The 17,964-nt window shown below is 32.8% G+C and overlaps 10 non-coding genes across 10 annotated transcripts; all 10 read right to left on the reverse strand.

The window, feature by feature from the left end:
• Positions 1-1,576: 1,576 nt before the first annotated feature.
• TRNAL-AAG (transfer RNA leucine (anticodon AAG)) lies at positions 1,577-1,658 on the reverse strand. The gene has a single exon. It is a non-coding gene; the product is annotated as a tRNA-Leu (tRNA).
• A 1,329-nt stretch (positions 1,659-2,987) lies between these two features.
• On the reverse strand, positions 2,988-3,069 carry TRNAL-AAG (transfer RNA leucine (anticodon AAG)). Its single transcript has one exon. It is a non-coding gene; the product is annotated as a tRNA-Leu (tRNA).
• Positions 3,070-4,410: 1,341 nt separating this feature from the next.
• On the reverse strand, positions 4,411-4,492 carry TRNAL-AAG (transfer RNA leucine (anticodon AAG)). The gene has a single exon. It is a non-coding gene; the product is annotated as a tRNA-Leu (tRNA).
• A 1,329-nt stretch (positions 4,493-5,821) lies between these two features.
• On the reverse strand, positions 5,822-5,903 carry TRNAL-AAG (transfer RNA leucine (anticodon AAG)). The gene has a single exon. It is a non-coding gene; the product is annotated as a tRNA-Leu (tRNA).
• A 1,341-nt stretch (positions 5,904-7,244) lies between these two features.
• Positions 7,245-7,326, reverse strand: TRNAL-AAG (transfer RNA leucine (anticodon AAG)). Its single transcript has one exon. It is a non-coding gene; the product is annotated as a tRNA-Leu (tRNA).
• A 1,329-nt stretch (positions 7,327-8,655) lies between these two features.
• On the reverse strand, positions 8,656-8,737 carry TRNAL-AAG (transfer RNA leucine (anticodon AAG)). Its single transcript has one exon. It is a non-coding gene; the product is annotated as a tRNA-Leu (tRNA).
• A 1,341-nt stretch (positions 8,738-10,078) lies between these two features.
• On the reverse strand, positions 10,079-10,160 carry TRNAL-UAG (transfer RNA leucine (anticodon UAG)). Its single transcript has one exon. It is a non-coding gene; the product is annotated as a tRNA-Leu (tRNA).
• A 1,333-nt stretch (positions 10,161-11,493) lies between these two features.
• On the reverse strand, positions 11,494-11,575 carry TRNAL-AAG (transfer RNA leucine (anticodon AAG)). Its single transcript has one exon. It is a non-coding gene; the product is annotated as a tRNA-Leu (tRNA).
• A 1,338-nt stretch (positions 11,576-12,913) lies between these two features.
• Positions 12,914-12,995, reverse strand: TRNAL-AAG (transfer RNA leucine (anticodon AAG)). Its single transcript has one exon. It is a non-coding gene; the product is annotated as a tRNA-Leu (tRNA).
• A 1,341-nt stretch (positions 12,996-14,336) lies between these two features.
• TRNAL-AAG (transfer RNA leucine (anticodon AAG)) lies at positions 14,337-14,418 on the reverse strand. Its single transcript has one exon. It is a non-coding gene; the product is annotated as a tRNA-Leu (tRNA).
• Between the last annotated feature and the right edge of the window lie 3,546 nt (positions 14,419-17,964).

Here is a 17,964-nt window from a genome sequence, read left to right on the forward strand (position 1 = left end):
AAAACATTTGTGAAGTCTCTTGTAACAATGATGAACTGTTGAGTAGCTAGAGGAATCTTCCACCAACAAATTTCAGCTGGGTAATGTCCTATCTAATGGAAAAAAAGAATCACTTTAACATCAATAACTGGCCAACTTTTTGTACAATATATTTGGCAGCAGTAGGATTTGAACCCACGCCTCCAAAGAGACTGGAGCCTTAAACCAGCGCCTTAGACCGCTTGGCCATGATACCACATGTGCAAATCATTAGGATAGCTCACTGATCTAGAACATCAAAATTAAAGGGTTTTTTGTTTTAAAGTATTAATTGAAAAGATTTCAGCAAAGGTTAAAAGAAAGTTCATTAATTAACATAAAATCGATGAGAAATACATATTTTTTATTGAATTGCATTTTGTTTATTTTCATTGAAATAACAATAGAAATTGAGATGCATGAAGTAATAAAATATTAGTTCTGATAGGGCACATAATTACTTCATGCAAAATTAAAATTTGAATATCTTTACTGTTTGCAGATATCATTATTTTTAAGGTTTGAGAAGACTGTTGCAACTATGATGAACTGTTTAGAACTCAGGGACTAATGCAGGACACTATCACCAACCTTTTTCAGTTGGTTAATATCTGATCAATCATGAATTGATAATAAATTGTTTTGAACTACTGCATGTGACAGGTTAAGGTGTGCTTCCACCAACCAAATGTAGCTACTTTTATACCTTATCTACTTTAGGAAACCACTTTGATATAAGTCACTGGATCTTCTCCTTTTCAGTTGGTTAATATCTGATCAATCATCAGTTGATGATAAATTGTTTTAAACTACTGCATGTGACAGCTTAAGTTGTGCTTCCACCAACCAAATTTAGCTTCTTTTATACCTTATCTACTTTAGGAAACCACTTTGATATATATCACTGGATCTTCTCCTTGGAGAATAAATATGGCAGCAGTGGGATTTGATTCCAGCGGCTTGAATAGCTCTGTCATCCTACAACCTGCTGTACACTTTAAAATATTTTAGCTCTCATATCTGGAATGTCATTCAAAACTTTACCCAAAGTCAGGAAAAGCTGAGATAAAATGAAAAAGAAGCCAGGTACATTTAACAAGTAATGATTATATTTGACTTCAACTTTCCTTCCTTTAGTGCAACTAATGTATCCAAACAACTTTGAAGTATTATTCAAATGCCTAAAATAGACAGCTGTGAGATTAAAATCCAGAGTGATAGGAAAGTTAGAGAAATCAGAATGTAAATCCATCAATTTATACCAATGAGTCACGTTGCCAACATTTCCATCTCTAATTGTATGATAAGACAACTCAGTAATTAAATATTAGTTATGATATTACTTCTAATTACTTCATGCCAACTTAATTTTGGCTCATCTTTACTGTTAGCAGATAACATTTTTAAAACATTTGGGAAGTCCCTTGTAACAATGATGAACTGTTGAGTAGCTAGAGGAATCTTCCACCAACAAATTTCAGCTGGGTAATGTCCTATCTAATGGAAAAAAAGAATCACTTTGACATCAATAACTGGCCTACTCTTTGTATAATAAATATGGCAGCAGTGGGATTTGAACCCACGCCTCCAAAGAGACTGGAGCCTTAATCCAGCGCCTTAGACTGCTCGGCCATGCTACCACATGTGCATATCATTAGGATAGCTCACAGATCTAGAACATCAAAATTAAAGGGTTTTTTGTTTTAAAGTATTAATTGAAAAGATTTCGGCAAAGGTTAAAAGAAAGTTCATTATTAAACATAAAATTGATGAGAAATTCATATTTTTTATTGAATTGCATTTTGTTTATTTTCATTGAAATAACAAAAGAAATTGAGATGCATGAAGTAATGAAATATTAGTTCTGATAGGGCACATAATTACTTCATGCAAAATTAAAATTTGAATATCTTTACTGTTAGCAGATATCATTAATTTTAAGGTTTGAGAAGACTGTTGCAACTATGATGAATTGTTTAGAACTCGGTGACTAATGCAGGACACTATCACCAACCTTTTTCAGTTGGTTAATATCTGATCAATTATGAAATGATAATAAATTGTTTTGAACTACTGCATGTGACAGCTTAAGGTGTGCTTCCACCAATCAAATGTATCTTCTTTTATACCTTATCTACTTTAGGAAACCACTTTGATATAAGTCACTGAATCTTCTCCTTTTCAGTTGGTTAATATCTGATCAATCATCAGTTGATGATAAATTGTTTTAAACTACTGCATGTGACAGCTTAAGTTGTGCTTCCACCAACCAAATTTAGCTTCTTTTATACCTTATCTACTTTAGGAAACCACTTTGATATATATCACTGGATCTTCTCCTTGGAGAATAAATATGGCAGCAGTGGGATTTGATTCCAACGGCTTGAATAGCTCTGTCATCCTACAACCTGCTGTACACTTTAAAATATTTTAGCTCTCATATCTGGAATGTCATTCAAAACTTTACCCAAAGTCAGTAAAAGCTTAGATAAAATGAAAAAGAAGCCAGGTACATTTAACAATTAATGATTATATTTGACTTCAAATTTCCTTCATTTAGCACAACTGATGTATCCAAACAACTTTGAAGTATTATTCAACTGCCTAAAATAGACAGCTGTGAGATTAAAATCCAGAGTGATAGGAAAGTTAGAGAAATCGGAATATAAATCCATCAATTTATACCAATGAGTCACGTTGCCAACATTTCCATCTCTAATTGTATGATAAGACAACTCAGTAATTAAATATTAGTTATGATATTACTTCTAATTACTTCATGCCAACTTAATTTTGGCTCATCTTTACTGTTAGCAGATAACATTTTTAAAACATTTGGGAAGTCTCTTGTAACAATGATGAACTGTTGAGTAGCTAGAGGAATCTTCCACCAACAAATTTCAGCTGGGTAATGGAAAAAAAGAATCACTTTGACATCAATAACTGGCCTACTCTTTGTATAATAAATATGGCAGCAGTGGGAATTGAACCCACGCCTCCAAAGAGACTGGAGCCTTAATCCAGCGCTTTAGACTGCTCGGCCATGCTACCACATGTGCATATCATTAGGATAGCTCACAGATCTAGAACATCAAAATTAAAGGGTTTTTTGTTTTAAAGTATTAATTGAAAAGATTTCGGCAAAGGTTAAAAGAAAGTTCATTATTAAACATAAAATTGATGAGAAATTCATATTTTTTATTGAATTGCATTTTGTTTATTTTCATTGAAATAACAAAAGAAATTGAGATGCATGAAGTAATAAAATATTAGTTCTGATAGGGCACATAATTACTTCATGCAAAATTAAAATTTGAATATCTTTACTGTTAGCAGATATCATTAATTTTAAGGTTTGAGAAGACTGTTGCAACTATGATGAACTGTTTAGAACTCGGTGACTAATGCAGGACACTATCACCAACCTTTTTCAGTTGGTTAATATCTGATCAATCATGAAATGATAATAAATTGTTTTGAACTACTGCAAGTGACAGCTTAAGGTGTGCTTCCACCAATCAAATGTATCTTCTTTTATACCTTATCTACTTTAGGAAACCACTTTGATATAAGTCACTGAATCTTCTCCTTTTCAGTTGGTTAATATCTGATCAATCATCAGTTGATGATAAATTGTTTTAAACTACTGCATGTGACAGCTTAAGTTGTGCTTCCACCAACCAAATTTAGCTTCTTTTATACCTTATCTACTTTAGGAAACCACTTTGATATATATCACTGGATCTTCTCCTTGGAGAATAAATATGGCAGCAGTGGGATTTGATTCCAGCGGCTTGAATAGCTCTGTCATCCTACAACCTGCTGTACACTTTAAAATATTTTAGCTCTCATATCTGGAATGTCATTCAAAACTTTACCCAAAGTCAGGAAAAGCTGAGATAAAATGAAAAAGAAGCCAGGTACATTTAACAAGTAATGATTATATTTGACTTCAACTTTCCTTCCTTTAGTGCAACTAATGTATCCAAACAACTTTGAAGTATTATTCAAATGCCTAAAATAGACAGCTGTGAGATTAAAATCCAGAGTGATAGGAAAGTTAGAGAAATCAGAATGTAAATCCATCAATTTATACCAATGAGTCACGTTGCCAACATTTCCATCTCTAATTGTATGATAAGACAACTCAGTAATTAAATATTAGTTATGATATTACTTCTAATTACTTCATGCCAACTTAATTTTGGCTCATCTTTACTGTTAGCAGATAACATTTTTAAAACATTTGGGAAGTCCCTTGTAACAATGATGAACTGTTGAGTAGCTAGAGGAATCTTCCACCAACAAATTTCAGCTGGGTAATGTCCTATCTAATGGAAAAAAAGAATCACTTTGACATCAATAACTGGCCTACTCTTTGTATAATAAATATGGCAGCAGTGGGATTTGAACCCACGCCTCCAAAGAGACTGGAGCCTTAATCCAGCGCCTTAGACTGCTCGGCCATGCTACCACATGTGCATATCATTAGGATAGCTCACAGATCTAGAACATCAAAATTAAAGGGTTTTTTGTTTTAAAGTATTAATTGAAAAGATTTCGGCAAAGGTTAAAAGAAAGTTCATTATTAAACATAAAATTGATGAGAAATTCATATTTTTTATTGAATTGCATTTTGTTTATTTTCATTGAAATAACAAAAGAAATTGAGATGCATGAAGTAATGAAATATTAGTTCTGATAGGGCACATAATTACTTCATGCAAAATTAAAATTTGAATATCTTTACTGTTAGCAGATATCATTAATTTTAAGGTTTGAGAAGACTGTTGCAACTATGATGAATTGTTTAGAACTCGGTGACTAATGCAGGACACTATCACCAACCTTTTTCAGTTGGTTAATATCTGATCAATTATGAAATGATAATAAATTGTTTTGAACTACTGCATGTGACAGCTTAAGGTGTGCTTCCACCAATCAAATGTATCTTCTTTTATACCTTATCTACTTTAGGAAACCACTTTGATATAAGTCACTGAATCTTCTCCTTTTCAGTTGGTTAATATCTGATCAATCATCAGTTGATGATAAATTGTTTTAAACTACTGCATGTGACAGCTTAAGTTGTGCTTCCACCAACCAAATTTAGCTTCTTTTATACCTTATCTACTTTAGGAAACCACTTTGATATATATCACTGGATCTTCTCCTTGGAGAATAAATATGGCAGCAGTGGGATTTGATTCCAACGGCTTGAATAGCTCTGTCATCCTACAACCTGCTGTACACTTTAAAATATTTTAGCTCTCATATCTGGAATGTCATTCAAAACTTTACCCAAAGTCAGTAAAAGCTTAGATAAAATGAAAAAGAAGCCAGGTACATTTAACAATTAATGATTATATTTGACTTCAAATTTCCTTCATTTAGCACAACTGATGTATCCAAACAACTTTGAAGTATTATTCAACTGCCTAAAATAGACAGCTGTGAGATTAAAATCCAGAGTGATAGGAAAGTTAGAGAAATCGGAATATAAATCCATCAATTTATACCAATGAGTCACGTTGCCAACATTTCCATCTCTAATTGTATGATAAGACAACTCAGTAATTAAATATTAGTTATGATATTACTTCTAATTACTTCATGCCAACTTAATTTTGGCTCATCTTTACTGTTAGCAGATAACATTTTTAAAACATTTGGGAAGTCTCTTGTAACAATGATGAACTGTTGAGTAGCTAGAGGAATCTTCCACCAACAAATTTCAGCTGGGTAATGGAAAAAAAGAATCACTTTGACATCAATAACTGGCCTACTCTTTGTATAATAAATATGGCAGCAGTGGGATTTGAACCCACGCCTCCAAAGAGACTGGAGCCTTAATCCAGCGCTTTAGACTGCTCGGCCATGCTACCACATGTGCATATCATTAGGATAGCTCACAGATCTAGAACATCAAAATTAAAGGGTTTTTTGTTTTAAAGTATTAATTGAAAAGATTTCGGCAAAGGTTAAAAGAAAGTTCATTATTAAACATAAAATTGATGAGAAATTCATATTTTTTATTGAATTGCATTTTGTTTATTTTCATTGAAATAACAAAAGAAATTGAGATGCATGAAGTAATAAAATATTAGTTCTGATAGGGCACATAATTACTTCATGCAAAATTAAAATTTGAATATCTTTACTGTTAGCAGATATCATTAATTTTAAGGTTTGAGAAGACTGTTGCAACTATGATGAACTGTTTAGAACTCGGTGACTAATGCAGGACACTATCACCAACCTTTTTCAGTTGGTTAATATCTGATCAATCATGAAATGATAATAAATTGTTTTGAACTACTGCAAGTGACAGCTTAAGGTGTGCTTCCACCAATCAAATGTATCTTCTTTTATACCTTATCTACTTTAGGAAACCACTTTGATATAAGTCACTGAATCTTCTCCTTTTCAGTTGGTTAATATCTGATCAATCATCAGTTGATGATAAATTGTTTTAAACTACTGCATGTGACAGCTTAAGTTGTGCTTCCACCAACCAAATTTAGCTTCTTTTATACCTTATCTACTTTAGGAAACCACTTTGATATATATCACTGGATCTTCTCCTTGGAGAATAAATATGGCAGCAGTGGGATTTGATTCCAGCGGCTTGAATAGCTCTGTCATCCTACAACCTGCTGTACACTTTAAAATATTTTAGCTCTCATATCTGGAATGTCATTCAAAACTTTACCCAAAGTCAGGAAAAGCTGAGATAAAATGAAAAAGAAGCCAGGTACATTTAACAAGTAATGATTATATTTGACTTCAACTTTCCTTCCTTTAGTGCAACTAATGTATCCAAACAACTTTGAAGTATTATTCAAATGCCTAAAATAGACAGCTGTGAGATTAAAATCCAGAGTGATAGGAAAGTTAGAGAAATCAGAATGTAAATCCATCAATTTATACCAATGAGTCACGTTGCCAACATTTCCATCTCTAATTGTATGATAAGACAACTCAGTAATTAAATATTAGTTATGATATTACTTCTAATTACTTCATGCCAACTTAATTTTGGCTCATCTTTACTGTTAGCAGATAACATTTTTAAAACATTTGGGAAGTCCCTTGTAACAATGATGAACTGTTGAGTAGCTAGAGGAATCTTCCACCAACAAATTTCAGCTGGGTAATGTCCTATCTAATGGAAAAAAAGAATCACTTTGACATCAATAACTGGCCTACTCTTTGTATAATAAATATGGCAGCAGTGGGATTTGAACCCACGCCTCCAAAGAGACTGGAGCCTTAATCCAGCGCCTTAGACTGCTCGGCCATGCTACCACATGTGCATATCATTAGGATAGCTCACAGATCTAGAACATCAAAATTAAAGGGTTTTTTGTTTTAAAGTATTAATTGAAAAGATTTCGGCAAAGGTTAAAAGAAAGTTCATTATTAAACATAAAATTGATGAGAAATTCATATTTTTTATTGAATTGCATTTTGTTTATTTTCATTGAAATAACAAAAGAAATTGAGATGCATGAAGTAATGAAATATTAGTTCTGATAGGGCACATAATTACTTCATGCAAAATTAAAATTTGAATATCTTTACTGTTAGCAGATATCATTAATTTTAAGGTTTGAGAAGACTGTTGCAACTATGATGAATTGTTTAGAACTCGGTGACTAATGCAGGACACTATCACCAACCTTTTTCAGTTGGTTAATATCTGATCAATTATGAAATGATAATAAATTGTTTTGAACTACTGCATGTGACAGCTTAAGGTGTGCTTCCACCAATCAAATGTATCTTCTTTTATACCTTATCTACTTTAGGAAACCACTTTGATATAAGTCACTGAATCTTCTCCTTTTCAGTTGGTTAATATCTGATCAATCATCAGTTGATGATAAATTGTTTTAAACTACTGCATGTGACAGCTTAAGTTGTGCTTCCACCAACCAAATTTAGCTTCTTTTATACCTTATCTACTTTAGGAAACCACTTTGATATATATCACTGGATCTTCTCCTTGGAGAATAAATATGGCAGCAGTGGGATTTGATTCCAACGGCTTGAATAGCTCTGTCATCCTACAACCTGCTGTACACTTTAAAATATTTTAGCTCTCATATCTGGAATGTCATTCAAAACTTTACCCAAAGTCAGTAAAAGCTTAGATAAAATGAAAAAGAAGCCAGGTACATTTAACAATTAATGATTATATTTGACTTCAAATTTCCTTCATTTAGCACAACTGATGTATCCAAACAACTTTGAAGTATTATTCAACTGCCTAAAATAGACAGCTGTGAGATTAAAATCCAGAGTGATAGGAAAGTTAGAGAAATCGGAATATAAATCCATCAATTTATACCAATGAGTCACGTTGCCAACATTTCCATCTCTAATTGTATGATAAGACAACTCAGTAATTAAATATTAGTTATGATATTACTTCTAATTACTTCATGCCAACTTAATTTTGGCTCATCTTTACTGTTAGCAGATAACATTTTTAAAACATTTGGGAAGTCTCTTGTAACAATGATGAACTGTTGAGTAGCTAGAGGAATCTTCCACCAACAAATTTCAGCTGGGTAATGGAAAAAAAGAATCACTTTGACATCAATAACTGGCCTACTCTTTGTATAATAAATATGGCAGCAGTGGGATTTGAACCCACGCCTCCAAAGAGACTGGAGCCTTAATCCAGCGCTTTAGACTGCTCGGCCATGCTACCACATGTGCATATCATTAGGATAGCTCACAGATCTAGAACATCAAAATTAAAGGGTTTTTTGTTTTAAAGTATTAATTGAAAAGATTTCGGCAAAGGTTAAAACAAAGTTCATTATTAAACATAAAATTGATGAGAAATTCATATTTTTTATTGAATTGCATTTTGTTTATTTTCATTGAAATAACAAAAGAAATTGAGATGCATGAAGTAATAAAATATTAGTTCTGATAGGGCACATAATTACTTCATGCAAAATTAAAATTTGAATATCTTTACTGTTAGCAGATATCATTAATTTTAAGGTTTGAGAAGACTGTTGCAACTATGATGAACTGTTTAGAACTCGGTGACTAATGCAGGACACTATCACCAACCTTTTTCAGTTGGTTAATATCTGATCAATCATGAAATGATAATAAATTGTTTTGAACTACTGCATGTGACAGCTTAAGGTGTGCTTCCACCAATCAAATGTATCTTCTTTTATACCTTATCTACTTTAGGAAACCACTTTGATATAAGTCACTGAATCTTCTCCTTTTCAGTTGGTTAATATCTGATCAATCATCAGTTGATGATAAATTGTTTTAAACTACTGCATGTGACAGCTTAAGTTGTGCTTCCACCAACCAAATTTAGCTTCTTTTATACCTTATCTACTTTAGGAAACCACTTTGATATATATCACTGGATCTTCTCCTTGGAGAATAAATATGGCAGCAGTGGGATTTGATTCCAACGGCTTGAATAGCTCTGTCATCCTACAACCTGCTGTACACTTTAAAATATTTTAGCTCTCATATCTGGAATGTCATTCAAAACTTTACCCAAAGTCAGTAAAAGCTTAGATAAAATGAAAAAGAAGCCAGGTACATTTAACAATTAATGATTATATTTGACTTCAAATTTCCTTCATTTAGCACAACTGATGTATCCAAACAACTTTGAAGTATTATTCAACTGCCTAAAATAGACAGCTGTGAGATTAAAATCCAGAGTGATAGGAAAGTTAGAGAAATCGGAATATAAGTCCATCAATTTATACCAATGAGTCACGTTGCCAACATTTCCATCTCTAATTGTATGATAAGACAACTCAGTAATTAAATATTAGTTATGATATTACTTCTAAATACCTCATGCCAATTTAATTTTGGCTCATCTTGACTGTTAGCAGATAACATTTTTAAAACATTTGTGAAGTCTCTTGTAACAATGATGAACTGTTGAGTAGCTAGAGGAATCTTCCACCAACAAATTTCAGCTGGGTAATGTCCTATCTAATGGAAAAAAAGAATCACTTTGACATCAATAACTGGCCAACTTTTTGTACAATAAATATGGCAGCAGTGGGATTTGAACCCACGCTTCCAAAGAGACTGGAGCCTAAATCCAGCGCCTTAGACCGCTCGGCCATGATACCACATGTGCATATCATTAGGATAGCTCACAGATCTAGAACATCAAAATTAAAGGGTTGTTTGTTTTAAAGTATTAATTGAAAAGATTTCAGCAAAGGTTAAAAGAAAGTTCATTATTAAACATAAAATCGATGAGAAATACATATTTTTTATTGAATTGCATTTTGTTTATTTTCATTGAAATAACAAAAGAAATTGAGATGCATGAAGTAATAAAATATTAGTTCTGATAGGGCACATAATTACTTCATGCAAAATTAAAATTTGAATATCTTTACTGTTTGCAGATATCATTATTTTTAAGGTTTGAGAAGACTGTTGCAACTATGATGAACTGTTTAGAACTCAGGGACTAATGCAGGACACTATCAGCAACCTTTTTCAGTTGGTTAATATCTGATCAATCATGAATTGATAATAAATTGTTTTGAACTACTGCATGTGACAGCTTAAGGTGTGCTTCCACCAACCAAATGTAGCTTCTTTTATACCTTATCTACTTTAGGAAACCACTTTGATATAAGTCACTGAATCTTCTCCTTTTCAGTTGGTTAATATCTGATCAATCATCAGTTGATGATAAATTGTTTTAAACTACTGCATGTGACAGCTTAAGTTGTGCTTCCACCAACCAAATTTAGCTTCTTTTATACCTTATCTACTTTAGGAAACCACTTTGATATATATCACTGGATCTTCTCCTTGGAGAATAAATATGGCAGCAGTGGGATTTGATTCCAACGGCTTGAATAGCTCTGTCATCCTACAACCTGCTGTAAATATTTTAGCTCTCATATCTGGAATGTCATTCAAAACTTTACCCAAAGTCAGTAAAAGCTTAGATAAAATGAAAAAGAAGCCAGGTACATTTAACAAGTAATGATTATATTTGACTTCAAATTTCCTTCATTTAGCGCAACTGATGTATCCAAACAACTTTGAAGTATTATTCAAATGCCTAAAATAGACAGCTGTGAGATTAAAATCCAGAGTGATAGGAAAGTTAGAGAAATCAGAATATAAATCCATCAATTTATACCAATGAGTCACGTTGCCAACATTTCCATCTCTAATTGTATGATAAGACAACTCAGTAATTAAATATTAGTTATGATATTACTTCTAATAACTTCATGCCAACTTAATTTTGGCTCATCTTTACTGTTAGCAGATAACATATTTAAAACATTTGGGAAGTCTCTTGTAACAATGATGAACTGTTGAGTAGCTAGAGGAATCTTCCACCAACAAATTTCAGCTGGGTAATGTCCTATCTAATGGAAAAAAAGAATCACTTTGACATCAATAACTGGCCTACTCTTTGTATAATAAATATGGCAGCAGTGGGATTTGAACCCACGCCCCCAAAGAGACTGGAGCCTTAATCCAGCGCCTTAGACTGCTCGGCCATGCTACCACATGTGCATATCATTAGGATAGCTCACAGATCTAGAACATCAAAATTAAAGGGTTTTTTGTTTTAAAGTATTAATTGAAAAGATTTCGGCAAAGGTTAAAAGAAAGTTCATTATTAAACATAAAATTGATGAGAAATTCATATTTTTTATTGAATTGCATTTTGTTTATTTTCATTGAAATAACAAAAGAAATTGAGAGGCATGAAGTAATAAAATATTAGTTCTGATAGGGCACATAATTACTTCATGCAAAATTAAAATTTGAATATCTTTACTGTTAGCAAATATTAATTTTAAGGTTTGAGAAGACTGTTGCAACTATGATGAACTGTTTAGAACTCGGTGACTAATGCAGGACACTATCACCAACCTTTTTCAGTTGGTTAATATCTGATCAATCATGAAATGATAATAAATTGTTTTGAACTACTGCATGTGACAGCTTAAGGTGTGCTTCCACCAATCAAATGTATCTTCTTTTATACCTTATCTACTTTAGGAAACCACTTTGATATAAGTCACTGAATCTTCTCCTTTTCAGTTGGTTAATATCTGATCAATCATCAGTTGATGATAAATTGTTTTAAACTACTGAATGTGACAGCTTAAGTTGTGCTTCCACCAACCAAATTTAGCTTCTTTTGTACCTTATCTACTTTAGGAAACCACTTTGATATATATCACTGGATCTTCTCCTTGGAGAATAAATATGGCAGCAGTGGGATTTGATTCCAACGGCTTGAATAGCTCTGTCATCCTACAACCTGCTGTACACTTTAAAATATTTTAGCTCTCATATCTGGAATGTCATTCAAAACTTTACCCAAAGTCAGTAAAAGCTTAGATAAAATGAAAAAGAAGCCAGGTACATTTAACAATTAATGATTATATTTGACTTCAAATTTCCTTCATTTAGCACAACTGATGTATCCAAACAACTTTGAAGTATTATTCAACTGCCTAAAATAGACAGCTGTGAGATTAAAATCCAGAGTGATAGGAAAGTTAGAGAAATCGGAATATAAATCCATCAATTTATACCAATGAGTCACGTTGCCAACATTTCCATCTCTAATTGTATGATAAGACAACTCAGTAATTAAATATTAGTTATGATATTACTTCTAAATACCTCATGCCAACTTAATTTTGGCTCATCTTGACTGTTAGCAGATAACATTTTTAAAACATTTGTGAAGTCTCTTGTAACAATGATGAACTGTTGAGTAGCTAGAGGAATCTTCCACCAACAAATTTCAGCTGGGTAATGTCCTATCTAATGGAAAAAAAGAATCACTTTGACATCAATAACTGGCCTATTCTTTGTATAATAAATATGGCAGCAGTGGGATTTGAACCCACGCCTCCGAAGAGACTGGAGCCTTAATCCAGCGCCTTAGACCGCTCTGCCATGCTACCACATGTGCATATCGTTAGGATAGCTCACAGATCTAGAACATCAAAATTAAAGGGTTTTTTGTTTTAAAGTATTAATTGAAAAGATGTCAGCAAAGGTTAAAAGAAAGTTCATTATTAAACATAAAATCGATGACAAATTCATATTTTTTATTGAATTGCATTTTGTTTATTTTCATTGAAATAACAAAAGAAATTGAGATGCATGAAGTAATAAAATATTAGTTCTGATAGGGCACATAATTACTTCATGCAAAATTAAAATTTGAATATCTTTACTGTTTGCAGATATCATTATTTTTAAGGTTTGAGAAGACTGTTGCTACTATGATGAACTGTTTAGAACTCGGTGACTAATGCAGGACACTCTCACCAACCTTTTTCAGTTGGTTAATATCTTAGCAATCATGAATTGATAATAAACTGTTTTGAACTACTGCATGTGACAGCTTAAGGTGTGCTTCCACCAACCAAATGTAGCTTCTTTTATACCTTATCTACTTTAGGAAACCACTTTGATATAAGTCACTGAATCTTCTCCTTTTCAGTTGGTTAATATCTGATCAATCATCAGTTGATGATAAATTGTTTTAAACTACTGCATGTGACAGCTTAAGGTGTGCTTCCACCAACCAAATTTAGCTTCTTTTATACCTTATCTATTTTAGGAAACCACTTTGATATATATCACTGGATCTTCTCCTTGGAGAATAAATATGGCAGCAGTGGGATTTGATTCCAGCGGCTTGAATAGCTCTGTCATCCTACATCCTGCTGTACACTTTAAAATATTTTAGCTCTCATATCTGGAATGTCATTCAAAACTTTACCCAAAGTCAGGAAAAGCTGAGATAAAATGCAAAAGAAGCCAGGTACATTTAACAAGTAATGATTATATTTGACTTCAAATTTCCTTCATTTAGTGCAACTGATATATGCAAACAACTTTGAAGTATTATTCAAATGCCTAAAATAGACAAATGTGAGATTAAAATCCAGAGAGATAGGAAAGTTAGAGAAATCGGAATATAAATCCATCAATTTATACCAATGAGTCACGTTGCCAACATTTCCATCTCTAATTGTATGATAAGACCACTCAGTAATTAAATATTAGTTATGATATTACTTCTAATTACTTCATGCCAACTTAATTTTGGCTCATCTTTACTGTTAGCAGATAACATTTTTAAAACATTTGGGAAGTCTCTAGTAACAATGATGAACTGTTGAGTAGCTAGAGGAATCTTCCACCAACCAACTTCAGCAGGGTAACATCCTATCTAATGGAAAAAAAGAATCACTTTGACATCAATAACTGGCCTACTCTTTGTATAATAAATATGGCAGCAGTGGGATTTGAACACACGCCTCCGAAGAGACTGGAGCCTTAATCCAGCGCCTTAGACCGCTCGGCCATGCTACCACATGTGCATGTCGTTAGGATAGCTCACAGATCTAGAACATCAAAATTAAAGGTTTTTTTGTTTTAAAGTATTGATTGAAAAGATGTCAGCAAAGGTTCAAAGAAAGTTCATTTTTAAACATAAAATCGATGAGAAATTCATATTTTTTATTGAATTGCATTTTGTTTATTTTCATTGAAATAACAAACGAAATTGAGATGCATGAAGTAGTAAAATATTTGTTCTGATAGGGCACATAATTACTTCATGCAAGAATAAAATTTGAATATCTTTACTGTTAGCAGATATCATTATTTTAAAGGTTTGAGAAGACTGTTGCAACTATGATGAACTGTTTAGAACTTGGTGGCTAATGCAGGATACTATCACCAACCTTTTTCAGTTGGTTAATATCTGATCAATCATCAATTGATGATAAATTGTTTTGAACTACTGCATGTGACAGCTTAAGGTGTGCTTCCACCAACCAAATTTAGCTTCTTTTATACCTTATCTACTTTAGGAAACCATTTTGATATATATCACTGGATCTTCTCCTTTTCAGTTGGTTAATATCTGATCAATAATAAATTGATGATAAATTGTTTTGAACTACTGCATGTGACAGCTTAAGGTGTGCTTCCACCAACCAAATTTAGCTTCTTTTATACCCTATCTACTTTAGGAAACCACTTTGATATATATCACTGGATCTTCTCCTTGGAGAATAAATATGGCAGCAGTGGGATTTGATTCCAGTGGCTTGAATAGCTCTGTCATCCTACAACCTGCTGTACACTTTAAAATATTTTAGCTCTCATATCTTGAATGTCATTCAAAACTTTACCCAAAGTCATGAAAAGCTGATATAAAATGCAAAAGAAGCCAGGTATATTTAACAAGTAATGATTATATTTGACTTCAAATTTCCTTCATTTAGTGCAACTGATGTATCCAAACAACTTTGAAGTATTATTCAAATGCCTAAAATAGACAGCTGTGAGATTAAAATCCAGAGTGATAGGAAAGTTAGAGAAATCGGAATATAAATCCATCAATTTATACCAATGAGTCACGTTGCCAACATTTCCATCTCTAATTGTATGATAAGGCCACTCAGTAATTAAATATTAGTTATGATATTACTTCTAATTACTTCATGCCAACTTAATTTGGGCTCATCTTTACTGTTAGCAGATAACATTTTTAAAACATTTGGGAAGTCTCTTGTAACAATGATGAACTGTTGAGTAGCTAGAGGAATCTTCCACCAACCAACTTCACCTGGGTAATATCCTATCTAATGGAAAAAGAGAATCACTTTGACATCAATAACTGGCCTACTCTTTGTATAATAAATATGGCAGCAGTTGGATTTGAACCCACGCCACCGAAAAGAGTGGAGCCTTAATCCAGCGCGTTAGACCGCTCGGCCATGCTACCACATGTGCATGGTGTTAGGATAGCTCACAGATCTAGAACATCAAAATTAAAGGGTTTTTTGTTTTAAAATATTAATTGAAAAGATGTCAGCAATATATATATATCACTGGATCTTCTCCTTGGAGAATAAATATGGCAGCAGTGGGATTTGATTCCAGCGGCTTGAATAGCTCTGTCATCCTACAACCTGCTGTACACTTTAAAATATTTTAGCTCTCATATCTGGAATGTCATTCAAAACTTTACCCAAAGTCAGGAAAAGCTGAGATAAAATGCAAAAGAAGCCAGGTACATTTAACAAGTAATGATTATATTTGACTTCAAATTTCCTTCATTTAGCGCAACTGATGTATCCAAACAACTTTGAAGTATAATTCAAATGCCTAAAATAGACAGCTGTGAGATTAAAATCCAGAGAGATAGAAAAGTTAGAGAAATCGGAATATAAATCCATCAATTTATACCAATGAGTCACGTTGCCAACATTTCCATCTCTAATTGTATGATAAGACCACTCAGTAATTAAATATTAGTTATGATATTACTTCTAATTACTTCATGCCAACTTAATTTTGGCTCATCTTTACTGTTAGCAGATAACATTTTTAAAACATTTGGGAAGTCTCTTGTAAAACTGATGAACTGTTGAGTAGATAGAGGAATCTTCCACCAACCAACTTCAGCTGGGTCCTATCTAATGGAAAAAAATAATCACTTTGACATCAATAACTGGCCTACTCTTTGAATAATAAATATGGTAGCAGTGGGATTTGAACCCACGCCTCCAAAGAGACTGGAGCCTTAATCCAGTGCCTTAGACCGCTCGGCCATAGATCTAGAACATCAAAATTAAAGGGTTTTTTGTTTTAAAGTATTAATTGAAAAGATGTCAGCAAAGGTTAAAAGAAAGTTCATTATTAAACAGAAAATCGATGAGAAATTCATATTTTTTATTGAATTGCATTTTGTTTATTTTCATTGAAATAACAAAAGAAATTGAGATGCATGAAGTAATAAAATATTAGTTCTGATAGGGCACATAATTTCTTCATGCAAAATTAAAATTTGAATATCTTTATTGTTAGCAGATATCATTATTTTAAAGGTTTGAGAAGACTGTTGCAACTATGATGAACTGTTTAGAACTTGGTGGCTAATGCAGGATACTATCACCAACCTTTTTCAGTTGGTTAATATCTGATCAATCATCAATTGATGAAAAATTGTTTTGAACTACTGCATGTGACAGCTTAAGGTGTGCTTCCACCAACCAAATTTAGCTTCTTGTATACATTATCTACTTTAGGAAACCACTTTGATATATATCACTGGATCTTCTCCTTTTCAGTTGGTTAATATCTGATCAATCATCAATTGATGATAAATTGTTTTGAACTTCTGCATGTGACAGCTTAAGGTGTGCTTCCACCAACCAAATTTAGCTTCTTTTATACCCTATCTACTTTAGGAAACCACTTTGATATATATCACTGGATCTTCTCCTTGGAGAATAAATATGGCAGCAGTGGGATTTGATTCCAGTGGCTTGAATAGCTCTGTCATCCTACAACCTGCTGTACACTTTAAAATATTTTAGCTCTCATATCTGGAATGTCATTCAAAACTTTACCGAAAATCAGGAAAAGCTGAGATAAAATGCAAAAGAAGCCAGGTACATTTAACAAGTAATGATTATATTTGACTTCAAATTTCCTTCATTTAGTGCAACTGATGTATCCAAACAACTTTGAAGTATTATTCAAATGCCTAAAATAGACAGCTGTGAGATTAAAATCCAGAGAGATAGAAAAGTTAGAGAAATCGGAATATAAATCCATCAATTTATACCAATGAGTCACGTTGCCAACATTTCCATCTCTATTTGTATGATAAGACCACTCAGTAATTAAATATTAGTTATGATATTACTTCTAATTCCTTCATGCCAACTTAATTTTGGCTCACCTTTACTGTTAGCAGATAACATTTTCAAAACATTTGGGAAGTCTCTTGTAACAATGATGAACTGTTGAGTAGCTAGAGGAATCTTCCACCAACAAATTTCAGCTGGGTAATGTCCTATCTAATGGAAAAAAAGAATCACTTTGACATCAATAACTGGC

Source organism: Taudactylus pleione, unplaced genomic scaffold (genome assembly GCF_031769625.1).
Source record: "Taudactylus pleione unplaced genomic scaffold, aTauple2 ptg000016l, whole genome shotgun sequence".
NCBI lineage: Eukaryota > Metazoa > Chordata > Amphibia > Anura > Myobatrachidae > Taudactylus > Taudactylus pleione.